General features: G+C 38.8%; 1 protein-coding gene across 4 annotated transcripts in view; it reads left to right on the top strand.

Moving 5' to 3' along the window:
• cntfr (ciliary neurotrophic factor receptor) overlaps positions 1-20,300 on the top strand; it is a 362,525-nt gene that overhangs the window by 122,386 nt on the left and 219,839 nt on the right. The window lies entirely within an intron of this gene.

Below are 20,300 nucleotides of genomic sequence, written 5' to 3'. Positions count from 1 at the left end.
TTTTCACAGCCTCATTCTTTTCGGAGAGGGGGCACTGTTATTACTTTGTAAATAAATTGAAATCCACAAGGTTTAATCATTTCACTATGTTTTTAGGCAATATTTACACCGCATGGCCACAATTATGATTTCTTGCTACAATATGGAACAATTATGAGTTGAATCTGCCACTGTGACAGCAGCTAAAACGGCCAGACAAGAAATGGCATACCACTACAGGGAACCCACATACCACTGATAAGGAAAGCAGGAATAATCAATATTCCTGCAAGGAGTCTGCTTGTCTGTCTCTCAAGTTCCTGCCCTCATCCATTTGATCTAGCTTCATAGGGGATAGACAAATACTATTGTTCATGGGCAGCTCAAACAAATGAACCCAGGTCCACGTTTGGTCAGTTGATTCTTGCCAGCTTGCCTCATTAAACTTGTATCCTCACAGGGGATTTCTGGTTGTATTTTTTGATCATTGCTGCAAATTTCATAATTAGCACTGGTAGTATTTGTACCACATTAACACAGTTCATTTATTTAAGAAAAGGATCGCTGGTAATGTCCAGGTGAGTAATGCTAATCTTATTTAAATGAACAATGGGAAATTGAATATACAACTTATACATACTTTTTTTTTTTTTTTTTTTTTTTCTTTTTCAAAATTCCGTTGGACACAAGATTGGGGTGCTGGACGGTTGGGTGCTGGGAGGGTAGAGTAATTAAGTGGCATGCGGCCTTCTTTTTGGATGCGAGGGGCCAGGCTTATAGGACCATGCCTCATATTGCACTACACTTTGTATTTTTCCTTCACACTGTAAATAAAGAGCACACTGAGCACGACACTCTTTCAATCATGGTTTCTAACGGGGATAGAATGGTGATGGGTGGTGGAGGTGATAGAGCAGATCCAGGCGCTTTTGTGCTGGCTGCCGGTACTGCCACCAATTTTTAGGTCCTGGGTAAAACACATATTTCAATGCATCATACGTCTCTCAGTCTGGAGTGGGGGAGGGGGGTTAGAGCATCTCGAGAGGGAACCCCCTGGATCCTGGGACAAGGATAGTTTCTCCATTCACTGCTTGCTCTATGTGGTGATAACACTGACTCATCTCCCTTACAAGGTGAAGGAATCTGACCTTTTAGCCAGATTGCTGAAATCACGCCAGGATCTGCGCTGGCGCAACTCCAACGACCCGGGCCAGTGAAACCTGACAACCCGGCCAAAAGGCCAAACTCCGCGCGTTCACCTTAGTCTTAACTAGGGCTGTCAAAATTATCGCGTTAATGGGCGGTAATTTTTTTTAATTAATCACATTAAAATATCTGACGCATTTAACGCACATGCCCCGCTCAAACAGATTAAAATGACAGCACAGTGTCATGTGCACTTGTTACTTGTGTTTTTGGTGTTACTGTATGTCGCACTCTGCTGGCGCTTGGGTGCGACTGATTTTATGGGTTTCAGCACCATTGTGTAATTATTGACATCAACAATGGCGAGCTCCCAGTTTATTTTTTGATTGAAAGTTTTACAAATTTTATTAAAACGAAAACATTAAGAGGAGTTTTAATATAAAATTTCTATAACTTGTACTAACATTTATCTTTTAAGAACTACAAGTCTTCCTATCCATGGATCGCTTTAACAGAATGTTAATAATGTTAATGCCATTTTGTTGATTTATTGTTATAATAAACAAAATATCGTACTTATGTACAGTATGTTGAATGTATAATGTTGAATGTCTTGTGTCTTATCTTTCCATTTCAACAATAATTTACAGAAAAATATGACATATTTTATAGATGGTTTAAATTGTGATTAATTACGATTAATTAATTTTTAAGCTGTGATTAACTCGTTTAAACATTTTAATCGTTTGACAGCCCTAGTCTTAATTAACCCCTTGTACTGACTCCATTTTGAAACCTGGAGGAAGGCTTCAAAACACAAGTTGACAATTTATTCCGGTCTACAGTGATCAAACAGCAAGGCAATCTGCAAAAAGGTCCCTGACAGAGAGGCTATTCTGGATTCAGGGTGAGCAAAACAATGAGCACATCGGAATGTCCCCGCGAAGCGACAGGTGTTCTCTAAATGCTCAGTATTTTTGAAGTCTGTGGTATAGTGGGCCGGACAAAGGGTGTACCTGGGTGTTGTTTAGGATAATTCTTCTGTTGCAGATTTGGGCGGTCAAGTTTGTGCGTCATCGTTCGTTTCTGGGTCATGGTTACTGAGGCAATTGAGGTGGGAGGTTCGGCCTGCCTTGACTACTGAGAGGCGCCAATCTATCAAACTTCGAGTTGTTTTTGTTATCGGGTGTTGTGGTAGTACAGGACGTCTCGCCATTTGTTCTGGACTGTCCTGAAGAGCTGATTCTGGGATTTTGTGTCGCACACGTGGGCTTGTAGATGTCTTCCCTATTACCAGGTAGTTAGCGTCAATCTTGCCCAGTCATCTGCATGATGCACGTGTTGGGCTTCCGTGGTCAGAAGGCATCATGTATCTCTTATTCCCAATGTCAAATATATTCTGCTTGCTTTCCTTAAACTATGATATAAATGCTATTTATTTTATATTGGATACGTTAGACTAGTACAAACAGTCAAACAGTAAATACGAGAAAAGATAATATTCCCTTCAAAGGTGGCTTGGGTGGTGCCTGTTCTTTCCTCTGTTGCCTGCACAACAGTTCCGCACAGCACAACTAACATGCATGTAAGACTGGGTGCACTCATGAATAGGCATCACTGGACACCTGTATGTATATTAGGATATAGTTGTTGTGCAAGGACTGACAATATATCAGTGAATATTACAATAACAACTCATTCTCACTGCCTTTTTGCGCTCACAAAGCCCTGACCTACCCTAGTCTTTCCTGTTGTCCATTTTCCTTTCCTATCAGTTAGATGGTGTATCCCTCTCTTAGTCTGTTGCCTTGTTATATTGCATTACGTTACTAGTAACACTACTTATAGTAAGGTAGACTACATCAGTATAATTATTCATGTTTTTGCATCCCTATTTTCTATTTCCATTATTTCTGATTGTCTGATTAAACTGTTTTCTGCCTGCTGCATTTTTGAATGAACACCACAATATAAACAACTACCAAGGGAACATTTTAAACTCCTTCGTGCCACATGAAATCTGTTTCAGCAGTAAATGGCATTCAGATATACCTTTTATTCATGTCCAAGCATCTCAGCGGAACAATTTTTTTTCGTTAAGGGATGTAGGGGTTATTTAAATTTAGACTGAGTCTGTTTATATTCATATTTGTGTTGTGTTTATTTTGTTTATTTCTCTTTTATCGCTGCAAGATATTCACACTTGTCTTTTTTTACCTACATGCATAATGATTCACTTTGGTCATCTGAAATGTCAATGACTCATTAATAAGGGTGTAACGGTACATGTATTTGTATTGAACCGTTTCGGTATGGGGTGCTCTGTTCGGAACGGAGGCGTTTCGGAGGCGAGTTTTTGACGTAATGTAACCCTTACTTTTCGAGGCTGTGAGTCGAGCGGGTTAGTTTCTTTGTGTAGATTACGGTATATTTACTCAGTCTTCTCTACTATAATGAGGACCAACACGGTAGGACAGTATACAACCCAGAAACGTCAATGGCGCGACAATGTGGCCGCCGCGAGAATGCAGTGAAACGCGGGCGTTAAAGTCAATCAGCCAATGCACACCAGTTGCAGTGCGGCCGCGTGTTAGACGCGTCCCAGAAGCGGCTCAACGCGACGCACGTGAAAAGAACGGCAGAGTTTATTATTTGACGCGAGACGCCGCCCTCCTGCGTCAACACTACTGGCTAAGATCGAGCAGACCGGAAGTCACTCGTGTAAAAATACGGTGGATCCGGTCGATTTTCAAGCTAATATGCAATCGTAACCCACTTTTTGAGTCCATCAGATCTCTTGAGTAGTAGATCGGGGCACAGTTGACTTGTCTATGTTGATTTACTGCTGTCTTCTCTACTATAATAATAACCAACATGGCACCGTGTTCAATACAAAACCCTCCTACCACAACAAAATAAGTAGGAACTAATATTCACATAGGAACTAAAGTTATACAACACAAAATATACAATATAAATGAATACTACATCACATTTGTAAAATATATAGTAACAATAATAACAGCCCATTTAAATAAAATAAATTGAAATGAGCTAAAACACCCGTAATTAAATAATAATAATAATACACAGATCCTGCTTTCACAATTAAATTTATTAATTTCTGTGTGGTGCTCTAACTTGAGAAAATCCACCAACAAAGCTTTTGAAAACCGTTCATAAGGGTAAAAAATGAATAATTGAGGTTTTTCATATGTAAAATACATGTTAAAATCTTTGTCATTGGGATTGATTTTCTCTTTAGCACAGGACTTCTTTTTTCTTCTTTCTTTCAGAAAGAAAGCTGACCAATACGCAGGGTCTGAAAGGCAAATTGTTGTTGGATTATTATCTTTAAATACCCGCTACTTTTTGAGCAGAATTCTAGCTATGTATAGGCTAATGTTCCTATTGTTGAAAGCACAAAAGTGTGTAATAAACAGCTAGCACATTTATATTTTGCATTTTGTTTTCTTACTGTACCAAAAATGAACCGAACCGTGACCTCAAAACCGAGGTACGTACCGAACCGAGATTTTTGTGTACCGTTACACCCCTGCTCATTAACATGCCCATGCATGTAATGCTTTTATTTGACGGAATGTTAATCTAGTTATCGTTGTACAGTAATTGGTGAAATTATCTAGCTCCTCACTTATTTTGAAAATATTGTATACCAGGCCTAAATCTCCAACATTTGTGACGGCTAGCCTCACTGATGGAGAAGAGCGAATGCTGTAAATCTACATTGTGACCAAGGCCCATCCTAGCTGACTTTAGACAAGAATACACCGAAGCTACTTACCAGTTAATAATCAATGGCTTTAGCCTGCAGCCATATCAGGCAATGTGAACACAAATGAAAAACTAAGTCACTAAGAGAGAAGCCCTATATACATTATAGCTTTGTCATTGCCCCTGCTTAGTCATTGTGGTGTCATCGTAATAACAATCCCTCTGGGGTGGTACGGCACTCTGCTGTGCTGTCATCGGCATTTACTGGACGACTAAACCAGAATGTGTGTTATGTGTGTTATACTATGTAGTGTGAGCGAGCAAGAGAGAGAGAAAGAGAGCGAAGGAGAATAGTGAGTAGTTGAGTAAGTAAAGAGAGAAGGAAAAGGTGGAATTATTGGAAACCTAAAAGAGTCAATGACAGAGCTCATGAGACCAGTGAACAGACAAGAGTAAAGGGGAGGTGAAGTAGGATGACAGATAGGCAGAAGGAGATACGAGGAATAGCAGACACAGATAGGGAATGAAAGAGACGGACATCTCCGGTTCAAATGTTAAATTAGAACATCACTGTGAGAGACAGAAAAGAAAGGGGGTAGCTGACAGCATGTGTACCTATTTGGCTTGTAGTTCAAAACTGCAAGCTGAATGATCTAATATATGGCACACTCATATTGACAAAGCGTGAGCTTAGAAAATGACATCACTGTTTAGTCAGCAGTGACTACGTGTACTTCTGATCACTCTAAATATCTCTGCTGCTTAGCGCTTGTGTGATGTCAGAGTAACTGTTAAGCATACTTTTAACTTGCAGGCCGTTCATTATGTTTTGTATTCTATTTCTGACCTAAATAACATGTTATACATTCAGGAATGCTCATTCTCTAACAAGAATAAAGTTGTTTATTCAGATGAATGAAGGTTGTACAGGTGTAATATAGTGATTTGCCCCAAGCAGGAAGTAGGGAATTACATCACATAGTACACTTTATTAATTATTCAGATTATTCAGTTTCAAGGCAATTTTTCAGCTCTCTGGGGCTTTAAAAAAATCATTAAAAAAAAAAAAAAAAAAAAATGTTTTACAGAGGGTGTTTACCCTGCTAAATGTTTGATCATGTTAAATTACTTAATAACAACTATATTAAAGGTGGAATTTGTATTCTATTTTCTTCTGCGATGACATGTTCAAACTGTTGCAAGAGCATCCATACCAACTTTAGTGTACCATCAGTTTTCAATAATTATTTTACAGTTGCTTGCAAACATGATAATCAAAGTGAATGTGTTAGCCTGCGATCCCTTTGATTGGTCAAATTTATGTCTTTATTAAAAATGTACCAATGGACCACCCCTTCTAAATTGTTTAAAAATATATATACAGTGGTACCTCAACATACGATCACATTGGCATATAATCCTGTCTTGACATATGACAACATGTTCGAAACACAACGATTTATGACAGTTTTTTTCATTGTTTTCCGACGATAAACGGCGGATTTTCTTATGAGAGAAATCAGCATAGGTCCCAAGAAGGTTAGTGCAGGCGGTGAAAAAAAAGAAAAAAGGACGCTTACCATTAACATTAAGAAGGCTCGACAACGTGGCCTGTCTCCTCCGACCTCCGTTCGCCAATCTGTTTAAGTTAAGGTGACGTCAGGAAAGCTTTTTTGATTTCCGATTTATTATTATTGTTACATTGGCAAGGAAGTCACCAGCTTTATAAGGGTTTTAATCATTTAAGTACAGTCAATTTACCATATTTAAGAACTTGTGCAACCCAACACGGCTACTGTCCGCCGTAGCCGACGCCAACAACAACATGAAAAAAAGTAAAAACTTCCCATTCTACGCTCGCTTTCTCTCTCTCTCATTGTGGAATGAATTAATGGAATTATAATGTATTCTTATGACAGTGCTTCTCAATTATTTTCTGTTATGCCTCCCACAGGAAGACATAAACGTTCCGCGCCCCCCCCAACTCTGTGCCACCACTATAAATATACTGTAGTATCATTTGTATATAAAACTCTTATTATTATAACTACACCTCTGCATAACATTGTTATATTCAATATTAAAAGAAAAAAAAGTAATATAGATAAACTTCCAATAAAGTGTAAAAAAAACACACACAAAAAACACATCAATACGGTAAAAATACACTCGATACATTTTTTTACCGTTTGATACTGAAAATTAAAATTGAATAAAATCAATACATAGTAATAAATTCAATTTGATCTATAACATTACTCATTAGGATAAAATGCCAAACAATTAGGCCGAAAAAAAAAAAAAATTAATACAACAAAAACGACAGTGTCATTGGACGGAGGGACAATTTTTATTTTTGCTGCAGGCAGTATCAGCTCCTTTGCTATGGTGTCGGGTTATTATGCACTGAGCAACTAGGTATGCCACCTTATATGATGCTGACAGTGCTTGCTGGTTTACTTTTGTAACACTGACTAAGCGGGAGGATTGTTGGCAATATTCAGCGCGTTTTTGCTGAAAAACAAAAAAAAAATCCTGCTGTCCGCTGCGAACATTTTTAGACAAAGTAAACAGACTGGTCTTTCCTCGTCCCCCACTGTACTAAAAGTCAAAGCCAAATGCTACATATGCTTCATCATATTTCCTTGTCTTAGCTTTTCATACTGTATCTCCGGCGCTCTTTGCTGTGTGCTCTTGTTTGGTTAAAAAATACTGCGCACATGATGAAAATGAGAGCGGCACAGCCACCCACTGAGTGGATGTGCAATTACACTTTAACCTAGTACGGCAAAATGTATGTTCCCCAAGGTCACATGCGCCACCCCCAGCATTGCTCAACACCCCCCTGGGGGGGCCCGCCCCACTATTTGAGAAGTACTGTCTTATGGGAACATTCGCTCGGCATACGAAAATTTTAACTTACAAACCAGGCCCTGGAACAAATTAAATCTATATGTAGAGGTGTCACTGTACTGGTATATTCAAACAAACTGCATCAGAATCTAACCCCAAAAGATTGTTGGCCCGCTGGGCAGTATTTCCAATTGCCAGGTGCGAATTTGTGGTTCTTTGCAGTTGTTCGCGTTGTGAATGTCAATGCCAAATACAACTGTAACCGACAATCCCAAAAGATAGATACATCAGTCAAGTCAGTCAATTCCAATGGGGGTTGGGAAACAGTTACCGAACAGCAAAGTATCGCGTATGTGGCATTGAAGTACTGTTTTATATATTGTACATATACTGTATTATATATTTTATAGACAATATTTATAGTTTGAAGGAAACTTTTACAAATTCAGAAATAATACTGTACTTCTAGCAACATGATTTCATATCTGTTTACAATTAATGCAAATAAAAAGGTCCTATCTGCACATAAATCAAAAAAGGTATACAAAGAAAAACAATATGGTATCAGAGTGGTCCTGCTGTTAGGTCGCCATTATTGAATTTTGGAAAGGCATAGGGCACCAAATGTGCGTGCGTGTTGGGGTGTGCGTATATGTGCATGTGTCTACACTTCATCCTCCGCGGGCAAGTCCTCATCTCTGGTTCTGATTAACTCCCTGTAAAAACACTTCTGTTCAGAACATCACAGCCTGTACATCACACTCTTTCTCTCTCTCTCCTCATACACACACAATACACACACAAACACACACACATGCTGCGCAGCTCCCGGAGGCTCCCTGTTCACAAAGGGGAGTCTACACCCATCATTCAAAGCCTTATAGGCCTTAAGAATGCTGACACACACACGCTCAATCACACGCAGACACGCACACACATCGACACACAAAGTGCTCTGTTTTCTTTGCTTTGATACACTTATAGAGTTCAGAGGTGAGAGGGCTGGAGGTAACACCGTGTTTTTCCAGAGTTTCTAACCACCTAAATCTGCTTCTAGACACACAAGGAGGTCCAGATGGCTGGGTGGAGACCAAAAACACTCTCACATGCGCACCTACACCCACTGTCATGCTCAAATTAATAATAAAAATATCACGCAAAACAACACATCAGAGATCTATCATTTGATACATGAAGATTATTACATATTTCAATTCAGACTGTACTTCCTCTTTTATATACAATCATGTCACGTATTCTCAGAAAACAACTATGTTAACGATAAATATAGCAATGATGTTATGCATCAAAACCACTACAACAAGTAGGCCTACTGGTGCAGCATACATGACGTACAGTAAACCAGTGGGCGTCTCCAGATCCTCTAAATCTCAGCCAGCTGAGCACAATCACATCTGATCAATAGCTAAATTTATCACTCTGAGCAAGTCGCTGTCATCCAAAAGCAAATGCATTAGCGATTGTATCTGTGTGTATGAGCTGGTGTTTAAAGGCTCGACCCCCGCTACCTCTTGAGATACGATTGACATTGTCTTTAGCAGCCAATTACAGCCAGAACGCTGGTGAAAAAAGGTCACCGTCATCCAGCTATCAACACTCACCGGCAAATGCCAGCAGTGCACAAAATTGTGTGTGTTTGTGTGTGTGTGTGCATCTGCAGAGCCTAAAATGCCAGCTCTCCCCCTTTTCCCTTGTGGGTAACCTGCAGCAAATCCCAACATGATTGATGAGGGAATTAATGTTGCCAAGCAAAGCAAAGCATTGTGGGAATAAGGAAGTCTTATTATTCAGTCAGGAGCACGCCATTAGAGGTTACAAAATCAACAGTCTGTTATTATGTGGATGCAGATGTGTGTATTATGGTCCAGTGGGAATTACCCCTATGGCAAAAACAGAGGGATAAGGTGATGATCTACGTTTCTGTCGTTTTATGGTCTTCAAGGTCATTGCTAAGTTATCGTTTGGTGACTTTCATTTACAGTATGTTTCAATTTGATGCTGAATAGATATCGTAATTTATTACTTGTATACAACATTGCCCAACATTGCCATTGAGGCGGAATCCTCACATCTCCCAACCCCGGAGTGTTTTTCCAATCATCTGATTGTTAAAATTGATTGTATGCATTACATTGCTTATTTAGTACACAGTCACTGATTATCATATTACCGATGTGTCCCAACTATCATCTGTGGTCATCAAAGTCTGCGCGTTTGCAGAGTCTCCCAGGAAGGGAGGCTTTATACTTAATAAAATATCTCATTCATGCTGAGAATTTAATCGCAAGTTTGTGTTTTTATTTATTTATTTTTTCCCAACAAAATGAAACTGGCTGTCATTCAAACAGTCTCCTCACAAGGGTTCACTGTAAATGAATGAGGAAGTGAATGGGTCTGTATTTAATAATAATATTAATAATAGTAATAAGACTAGTGGCAGAGTGGTTAGCACGTCCGCCTCACAGTTCTGACATCAAGGATTCAATCCCAGGCTCTGGCCTTCATATGTAGAGTTTGCATGTCCTCCCCGTACCTGTGTGGGTTGGCTCCGGGTACTCCGGTTTCCACCCTACATCACAAAAACATGCATAGTAGGCTGATCGAACACTCTAAATTGTCCATTGGTATGAGTGTGTGCGCGAATGGTTGTTCATCTCCTTGTGCCCTGCGATTGGCTGGCAACCGAGTCAGGATGTACCTCACTTACTGCTTATAGTAGGCTGGGATTGGCTCCAGCACCCCGGTGACCCTCCTGAGGATAAGCGGCTTGGAAAATGAATGAATGAATAATAATAGTAACAATAAACTTTACTGTAAATTGTTGATAGGCCTTGTCATTTGTCTGTGCTTTAGCCATCCGAAGAGATCAACCAAAGAGTATTCACCAGGCTACCAACACTCCCCTGCTGGAGCCTCAGTAGCAGTAATGATAAAGAAATTCAGCCTATACTCATAGCCATAGACAAAGTAAAGATGGTTCCAGGAGGCTAGCCACAACCAAATAGGGAAAGAAACTAAATTCTTAGGTATTGGAAAAAAAAAAAAAAAAAAAAAAAGTCAGAATACAGCACACAGATTTTTTTTTTTTTTTTTTTTTTTTTTTTTTTTTTGCTAAACACAGCTTTCACACTGTCTTCTGTCACTGACTTTCAATAGTAAATGAAAATGTTTAACTTGTCAGTTGCCCACAGGAAGGGCAAACATCAGAAATAAGTCACTTACTGAAGTCAGCTCACTGTGAAGTAAGGAGTATAAGGACGTTGCGTCTGTAGCGAAGACCTTTTTTGATGTGCGAACATCCCCCAGGATCGGCGAGGTTTTTCACATTTGAAGATGATGAAATAAGATTATTTTCCCTGAAAGCATCTTCGAAATTTAACTCGTATTTTTCTTTAGAAGACTTACTAATGACCTTTCTGTTCTTATTCCGAAGAAAGTATATGTGGGGAGTCTTAGTATCAAATATGCATGAGCTTTGTATTGAACAATTTGACGTTTTCCACTCCTTAAAAACATGGCCTGGATGTGAAAATATATAATATTTTGAATTTCAATTTGTTTTACTGCCAATGCATGTAGTGAAAATTCAGCTCAAGGGAATATTTTTAAATGACAGATGGAGATTGTAATAAAAAAAAAGTGCTGTTGTTGCTATAAATAGCATTAGCATTGTATAACATGTTCTAAACTCATCTATGCTCTGGTTATTAAATTATTCCAAATATTTATCTAGCCAAAAACACTCATAACTAATTATACATAATAGTTACATCATAATAACACTAAAATTAGTTTACAGGGTGAAAACTGGAAATAGTCGGCCACAGTTTACTAATTAATCTGGTTCAGTTTCTAAATGAACTTGAGGCATTGGGTCTTACTGTTGCTTTGGGTCCTTCATGACATTTTCTGTATTCGTTTTCATAACAAAGAAAGAAAGTAGGGTGGTAAAAGGGAGAACCAAGTCGTGGATTTCTTGGGGAGAGAAATGCCTTCTATCTTCACAAACACACCATAGCCCACCTAGTGTATTTCCCTCCTGGCTTTCCAATTTAAATGCAAATGATCCCAAATCGGACTCGACAAAAGACGCAGCAGCTTCAAAATCATTTGATGCTACGATGAATTATATGTTTTAATTAAGCAACCAACAGAATCATGCCTAATCAGCCCTTTTGCCTCCACTTAGGAATGGATAAATAAATATGTAGGGGGTCTATAGAAGGAACTAAACGTGGAAGGGATAGTCAGGCAATGGTTTGACAGGTTGTATTGAATTGGGGCGATTGTTCACTAATCGCCTGTGGGCTGTCTTTATGTGAGCAATCTGAAGCTGTCACATTTCAAAATCATATTGTTTGCTGACAGATGCTTTAAATACCCCTGCGGTTTCCAGCATGTACAAATAAACAATGGTTCAAAATGGACTCACACATGCCACCACACACTGTTCGGATTATGATGGGCAAACCAACACTTAGAAAAATGAAGAGCCGATATAGGAATTGTGATGGCCTGACAAGGGAAGCAATTTTAATTTCACCCTCTGTCATTCTCCCTGATATCTCTGATGAAATAAATATGAGCTGCCAGTCACTCACGCATACACAACAGGCACAGCGCCAGCCACGCACAGTCTCAATCACACACATTAATGCAAACTTCAGTCACAGATGGCCCATAAGAACATGGGTTAAAGAATGTTAAAAACTCACAAATGCAATTCCTACAGCGTTGACGTTCACAGTTGAGTTAAATCTTGGGAAATCACATAAAAATATTCAGGAGTCTTTAAGTTGTTTCACACAAGTAGTTGCACCTGTTCCTTAGCGCACCCAACAGTGTCAACTCTGACAAGCTGAGTCATTTTATGGGTGATGAAATTCAGATAATAACGTCACATCATCATGGTCAAATCCTTCGGCGCAGCATTTTTTGGCTGTCTGTTCTTTCAGTAACCCATGAACTTGCTTTCTATTATGCATTTATAAATCTGCATTAGTATGTTATTATTCTTGGTATTATTATAGAACATGTGATATCTACAGGTAGTTATATTTTTATTTTTAAAATTTACTGTAGTATGAAGAAGTATCTGAACCTTTTGGAATTTCTCATTTCTGCATAAAATCACCATGAAATGTGATCCAATCTTTGTCAAAATCACACAGAAGTAAAAGCTTTCACAAAAAACACCCAAAGATTTTTAGGTTTTCATATATTAACGAGGACAGCATGCAAACAATGACCAAAGGAGGGGAAAATAAGTAAGTGAACTCTCTGCCTAAGGAGAATTAAAGAGCAAATGAAACCAATTTTTACAAAACAATTTAAGACCTATGTGTGCCCAATAGCTGATGAGTGGTTTATAAATGCCCTGCCCACTATAAAACACAAACCTGGTAAGAATTGTCTTGATGAGAAGCATTGTCTGATGTGCATCATGGCTCGGTCAAAAGAGCTGTCTGAAGACCTGCGATCAAGGACTGTTTATTTGTATAAAGCTGGGAAAAGATACATAACCAACTCTAAAAGTCTGGAAGTTCATCAATCGACAGTCAGAGAAGTTTTTTACAAATGGAGAGAGTGTGGCACTGCTGCTTCTCTCCCAAGGAGTGGCCATCTACCAAAGATGGACGCCAAGAGTTCAGCGCAGACTACTCAGAAAGGTAAAAAACAACCCTAGAGTGTCTGCTAATGACTTACAGAAAACATTGGCACAGTCCAATATCACTGTACAAACATCAACTATATGTAAAACTATGGCCAAGAATGGTGTTCATGGCAGGACTCCACAGAGGAAGCCACTGCTGTTTAAAAAAACATTGCTGCTCGCACACTCCACAGACGTTTTGGCAAAATATTATGTTAAGTTGAATTGTTTGGGAGTAACACACAACTTCATGTGTGGAGGAAAAAGGGAACAGCTCACCAACATCAACACCTCATCCCCGCCGTGAAGCATGGTGAAGAGAGCATCATGATTTGGGGCTGTTTTGCTGTCTCAGGGCCTAGACAACTTGCAATCATTAATGGAAGAATGAATTCAAAAGTTTATCAGGATGTTTTGCATGAAAACCTGAGGCCGTCTGTCAGACAGTTGAAGGTTAAAAAGAGGATGGATGCTGCAACAAGACAATGATCCAAAACACAGAAGTAAATCAATGTCAGAATGGTTTCAGAAGAACAAAGTACACGTTCTGGAGTGGCCAAGTCTAAGTCCAGACTTGAACTCCATTGAGATGCTGTGGCATGATCTAAGGACAATGATTCATGCCAGACATCCCAGGAATCTGACTGAACTACAGCAGTTTTGTAGAGAAGAATGGGCGAAGATTAGTCCTTATCGATGTGCCAAACTGATCTGCAGCTACAGGGAGTTTCTGGTTGAAATTATTACTGCCAAAGAGGGGGCCACAAAATATTAAATGTGATGTTTCACTTACTCATTTCCCCCCCTTCTGTTATTGTTTGCATACTATCCGCATTAAAATATGAAAACCTATAAATGTTTGGGTGGTTTTAGTTAAAGCAGACCCTGTTTTTTCATCTGTGTAATTTTGACAAAGATCAGATCACATTTGATGGTGATTTTATGCAGAAATGTGAGAAACTCCAAAAGGTTCATATACTTTTTCATACCACTGTAGATAAAAATTATTCATCTATATTTGTATGCTTCAACTTATGTATACAACCTACTCCAAGCAAAACAAATATGATGTGTCAAAATACCCAAAATGTTTTGTTTTGCATGACCTACACATACACTACATGCTTTGTGAATACATGAATAATTTTTGTATGAAAATACAAGCAAATTACCATCAGTAAATAACAATTTGCTTGTTTATAGTCTGAGGGATAAAGTTGGAGCACCATTATAGAAACATGCTGTACATTGGGTAAGGACAGATTCTATATAAATTAAAATTTGTCAGTTGTGGATAAGCAGCTCGGAAGATAAATGAATGAGTGAATGTTGTGGTTGTACATTAGGACAAATGGCACATGTTTTCAGGTTACAACCCTTTCTGGAAACCCCTGCTAAGGAGGTTACTTTTTCACTGCGGTGCACTATGCAAAGTTGTTTTTTTGTCAGTGTGCCCCCAACGACCCCCCACCCCAACGCCTGGTGGTGTTATTTTTGTTGGACATTTCACTAATAAACCTGACGGAGATTAAAGGACCAGGAAACAACATGTGGCACCAATAACTCAGTCAAGTACTCACTTCACATACTAAAAGTGTGACTGAGCCGCAACCTGGACTTTTGGACCAAACACAAAAAACACATTATTACCTTAATACTGCTTTGATGAGACTTTCAGGACTTTGAACAATGCCGGTGTAAGGATATATGTCTGGCCATCACGATTAATGAGCCATAATCCTGTTTACATCCACATAATATTATGAAGTCCAGTACAACAAATTTGTAAATAAAAAGATAAAAATACATTTTTAAAAATGTGGCCCTTCAAAGACAATAATCCAGTTTTGATTGACATGTAGATACAGTATATACATACATACAGTGGGGCAAATAAGTATTTAGTCAACCACTAATTTTGCAAGTTCTCCCACTTGAAAATATTAGAGAGGCCAGTAATTGTCAACATGGCTAAACTTCAACCATGAGAGAAATAATGTGGAAAAAACCCCAGAAATTAGCATTGTTTGATTTTTAAAGAATTTATTTGCAAATCATGGTGAAAAATAAGTATTTAGTCAATACCAAAAGTTCATCTCAGTACTTTGGTATGTACAATTTGTTGGCAATAACGGAGGCCAAACATTTTCTGTAACTCTTCACAAGCTTTTCACACACTGTTGCTGGTATTTTGGCCCATTCCTCCATGCAGCTCTCCTCTAGAGCAGTGATGTTTTGGGGCTGTCGTTGGGCAACACGGACTTTCAACTCCCTCCGCAGATTTTCTATGGGGTTGAGATCTGGAGACTGGCTAGGCCACTACAGCACCTTGAAATGCTTCTTACGAAGCCACTCCTTTGTTGCCCTGGCTGTGTGTTTGGGATCATTGTCATGCTGAAAGACCCAGCTACGTCTCATCTTCAATGCCCTTGCTGATGGAAGGAGATTTTCACTCAAAATCTGTCGATCCATGGCCCCATTCATTCTTTCCATTACACAGATCAGTCGTCCTGGTCCCTTTGCAGAAAAACAGACCCAAAGCATGATGTTTCCACCCCCATGCTTCACAGTGGGTATGGTTTTCTTCAGATGCAATTCAGTATTCTTTCTCCTCCAAACACGAGAACCTGTGTTTCTACCAAAAAGTTCTATTTTGGTTTCATCTGACTATAACACATTCTCCCAGTCCTCTTCTGGATCATCCAAATGCTCTCTAGCCAGCCGCAGACGGGCCTGGACGTGTACTTTCTTCAGCAGGGGGACATGTCTGGCAGTGCAGGATTTGAGTCCTTGGCGGCGCATTGTGTTACTGATCATAGCCTTTGTTACTGTGGTCCAAGCTCTCTGTAGGTCATTCACTAGGTCCCCCCGTGTGGTTCTGGGATTTTTGCTCACCGTTCTTGTTATCATTTTGATGCCACGGGGTGAGATCTTGCATGGAGCCCCAGATCGAGGGAGATTATCAGTGGTCTTGTATGTCTTCCATTTCCTAATAATTGCTCCCACAGTTGATTTCTTTACACCAAGTGTTTTACCTTTTGCAGATTCAGTCTTCCCAGCCTGGTGCAGGTCTACAATTTTGTCTCTGGTGTCCTTCGACAGCTCTTTGGTCTTGGCCATAGTGGAGTTTGGTGTGTGACTGACTGAGGTTATGGACAGGTGTCTTTTATACCGATGAGTTAAAACAGGTGCCATTAATACAGGTAACGAGTGGAGCCTTGTTAGACCTCGTTAGAAGAAGTTAGACCTCTTTGACAGCCAGAAATCTTGCTTGTTTGTAGGTGACCAAATACTTATTTTCCACTATAATTTGGAAATAAATTCTTTAAAAATCAAACAATGTGATTTTCTGTTTTTTCCACATTCTCTCATAGTTGAGGTTTACCCATGTTGACAGTGACAGGCCTCTCTAATCTTTTCAAGTAGAACTTGCACAGTTGGTGGTTGACTAAATACTTATTTGCCCCACTGTAAATATTAGTGCTAACAATATATCATTGTTTAACAAATGAAAGTTCAATGATTTCAAGTTAGCCCTTAATCCTTTGATTTTTCATAAAGCAAACCCTGAGGGAAAAACGATTGGAAAGCCCTGCTCTAGTGCCAACAATATGCAAGCCGAGGGCATTAGAGATGTATTCGTGACTAGTTAATAGGGAACCGAGTGTTGTACACCATTTAGATCTGGTCACAATTTTTATGGAAGCAAGACAACATAAAATCCATTTAGACAAGACATTTATTTGATCACTGTGACAGAGTACTGGCATTTTGCTGGCACTTTTATGAACAAATCAAGTTTGCGTTGAGATTGAGAGCTGATTATTGAAGACAAACAAAACAGTTGCTGTGAGAGAATTGGGGGGGGGGGGGGGGGGGGATCTAATTGAGCTGCCATGAGTGCCCAATATATTTTTTTTTAACAAAAGCAATTCCAGGTGTGAAAACATGGCCCAAATAGCAAATATTTTATGTCAAGGAAAAAGTGGCTGTGCAAAGACGGTATGTCATTTGGAATGCTCCTATCCTGAAGCTTTATCATATTAACAGTTCATAAACATCCATTTTTACTCGCTGCCGAATAAGGAAAAAAAATACAGATGCAAAGAGGGAAAATAGAGTATCAGATCTACACATTTGTTTGTGCTCCAAATCATGAGTTTGTTCATGCTTTTGTGCTCATTCTTTGACTGTTTCATTAAGTTTGCAATTCGGTGGGAGCGGAAAAGCATTTTGGTGTTTGTGAACATCACAAAGAATTACCTATGTTTCTTCATTTCTGTGATGGTTAAACATGGCTTTAGAAGAAACTTTAACAAAGGGAAGCAGATGTGAAAGAAAGACAAATGCTGTGGAATTAATGTACTCATGAGTAAAGTGAACAAGAACAAGGTGCTGAATGGAAAAGATGTGGGATTTAAATAAGGATAAAGCTTTGGAGGCATGAACTAAGAATAAAAGTGTTAATGGGAGGTGACAGTGGGTTGTAGCAGCTGAAATCCTCCATCTAAAGAACAAGGAAATTCACTTTGCTTTGTGTGCCTATATTTAAAATACTCGCTCTGTTCTGCACATGTTACCAGTCGAGCCTTTTTCACCCAACATGCATCGGCAAACCTAACCCGACCAAGTGAGACAATCATTTGTCAGTGAAAAGACAAAAAATGCCAGTATGAAATAGCAAGTCTAGTGGGCAAGCATTCAAGTCATTGTTTGTAGGAACAGACCTAGAACAACGACTTTTCACTCAAAACATATAAGTGAAAAAATGTTTACCGAACATATAGGATCTTCAAAGCTAAGTAATTACCGTAAATTAAGCTCTCCTGACTTAAGGTGCACCATCCAATATTGTTAACTCGCCGAGTTCTGTCCTCATTCATACACAGCCGACTGTCCCGGTAGCCAAACATTGTCAACATTCTCATTGGTGTTCTCTGATGAAATCTGAAACAATGAAAGCAATTAACTTTAAAAAAACAGGTTATAGCAATTATGAAGGAAAAAAAAACATTTAAATCACTTTTCTTGACTATTTAGGTTGCAGTGGATGGAGTCCACTTTAGTTCCTCATACTCAGGGTTAACAGGTGTCAGCGCTAGCCCTAGCATAGTTACTTTCTCACAGCACACAGTCTGTTCTTTTGAAATGTATCATACCACTCATGCTAGTTTTTTTTTCTGAATTGGCACCAAGCATCAAAACCTTCGCCAAAATTGATAATGGCTAGCCCTGTGTCAGCGGTAACATAACAGTCTGATCATGACACACAGGGGCTAATCAATTATTTTCAAATCTGTACACCCATAGACCTAATAATGATATTGGTGGGACACGGGGGGCGGGGCCGACGAACAGGGGGCCGAGTGAAATCACAGACAAAGAGCTTGTTCCGTTGAAAATTCTTGTGAATAAATGGCTTGAATCCGTAAAGTCTGTATAAGTACTGACGTAAAAATATCTCGATTTTATGTTAAAAGCAAAAAAAATGGGCAGATAGCATTTATTTTACATAAATACACTATGTCAAATGTGCTTCTAGTCTTTAAGTCACTGTGGCGGCGCCTTGTCCCCACAAAAAGCTTTTTACATTAAAATTATCGTGAATAAATACTTACATTCCTGAATTCTTTATAGATATGAACGTAAAACAGTCTTCATTCTTGGTTAAAAGCAAAAAAAAAAAAAAAAAAAAAAAAACGAGCAGATAGCATTTTTTTAGCGGCTAATTTCTACCATTGATTTTTTTCACAACACGCATGGTACGAAAAATATAATAATTACCTTGAATCCTTGAACAAACCATTCCTGAGACAATCCTTCCTGTTTGTATGCGGTACAGTATTCGTAGTTTTTCAACCTAAATCCAGCGTTAGATCACCGTGTGCGTGTGTTTCACAATAACTCCTCTTGATGTTGGATGTGCCCAGGCCCCCTACTTGAAGCTGTGGCGCAGTGTGTGATGGATGTGACCCGTCAATATAGTTAATTATGAAATATATGGTACACAATTCTTGCTTAGCCTTAAATTGTTCTTTTGTAGTGGCCCCAGCCATCATTTAAGAAGAAAAAATACGATCTAAGTTTAGATTTGGAGACACATGACGCAATTGCATAATCATAATGTTTAAAATAGGCAAACTTGGGATGAATAGTGGTAGACTCACTTTGGTGTATGAAAGAGTTTAACATGTTTTTTTTTGTTCTCAAATGATTAAGGGGTCACTAAAAGGCCCTTTTGTCCGGACATTCTGAGACAAAATTCAGAAAGTTTAAAAGTTTCACTTCTTCATATGTAAGATTCTTCATTAAAAGATGCATTATGATTTTGCCATTCTTTGAGAATGAGCGCAAAGTATTGCTTTTTCAATCAAAGGTTTCTAGAGTCATTATTGATTTTAGTTTTGAATAACTGTTGTTAGATAAATTGAGACTAAAAAAACTGACAGCATGACATTTTTGTTTAAATATTTCAACCAATACGCATATCGATTCTCTTTTTTTTCTTTTTTTTTCTTTTTTTTTAAAACCTGTCTTGTTCAGCTGTTTGACACGGAGAATGGAAGTCTAAGTGCCCGGATAGTCTGAACAGTTATAATGTTTCACATTGAGAGTTTGACATACTCCCATTGTGATCACTCAACATACCTCGTTTATTATGACAAAGCAGCGAACAGGAAGGGCTTATGGGGGAAACAGAAGAAAAGAAATATCAATATCAATTCTCAGTCCCAAATGAACTAGAGTCCCTCGTATACTGATTCCAAACTAGAAGTATCATAGGCAAATGAATGAGTGAATGAATGAAAATATGTGTTGCCTGCTCCAGGTCCCATACCTACCCTAGTTTTCATAGAATTCACTTGAGTATTGAGCTTCAATACATCAACTCTTTGTCAGGTGTAATAAATGA

This window comes from Corythoichthys intestinalis, chromosome 17 (assembly GCF_030265065.1).
Source record: "Corythoichthys intestinalis isolate RoL2023-P3 chromosome 17, ASM3026506v1, whole genome shotgun sequence".
Classification (NCBI taxonomy): Eukaryota; Metazoa; Chordata; class Actinopteri; order Syngnathiformes; family Syngnathidae; genus Corythoichthys; species Corythoichthys intestinalis.
This window is presented reverse-complemented; position numbering and strand designations above follow the sequence as displayed.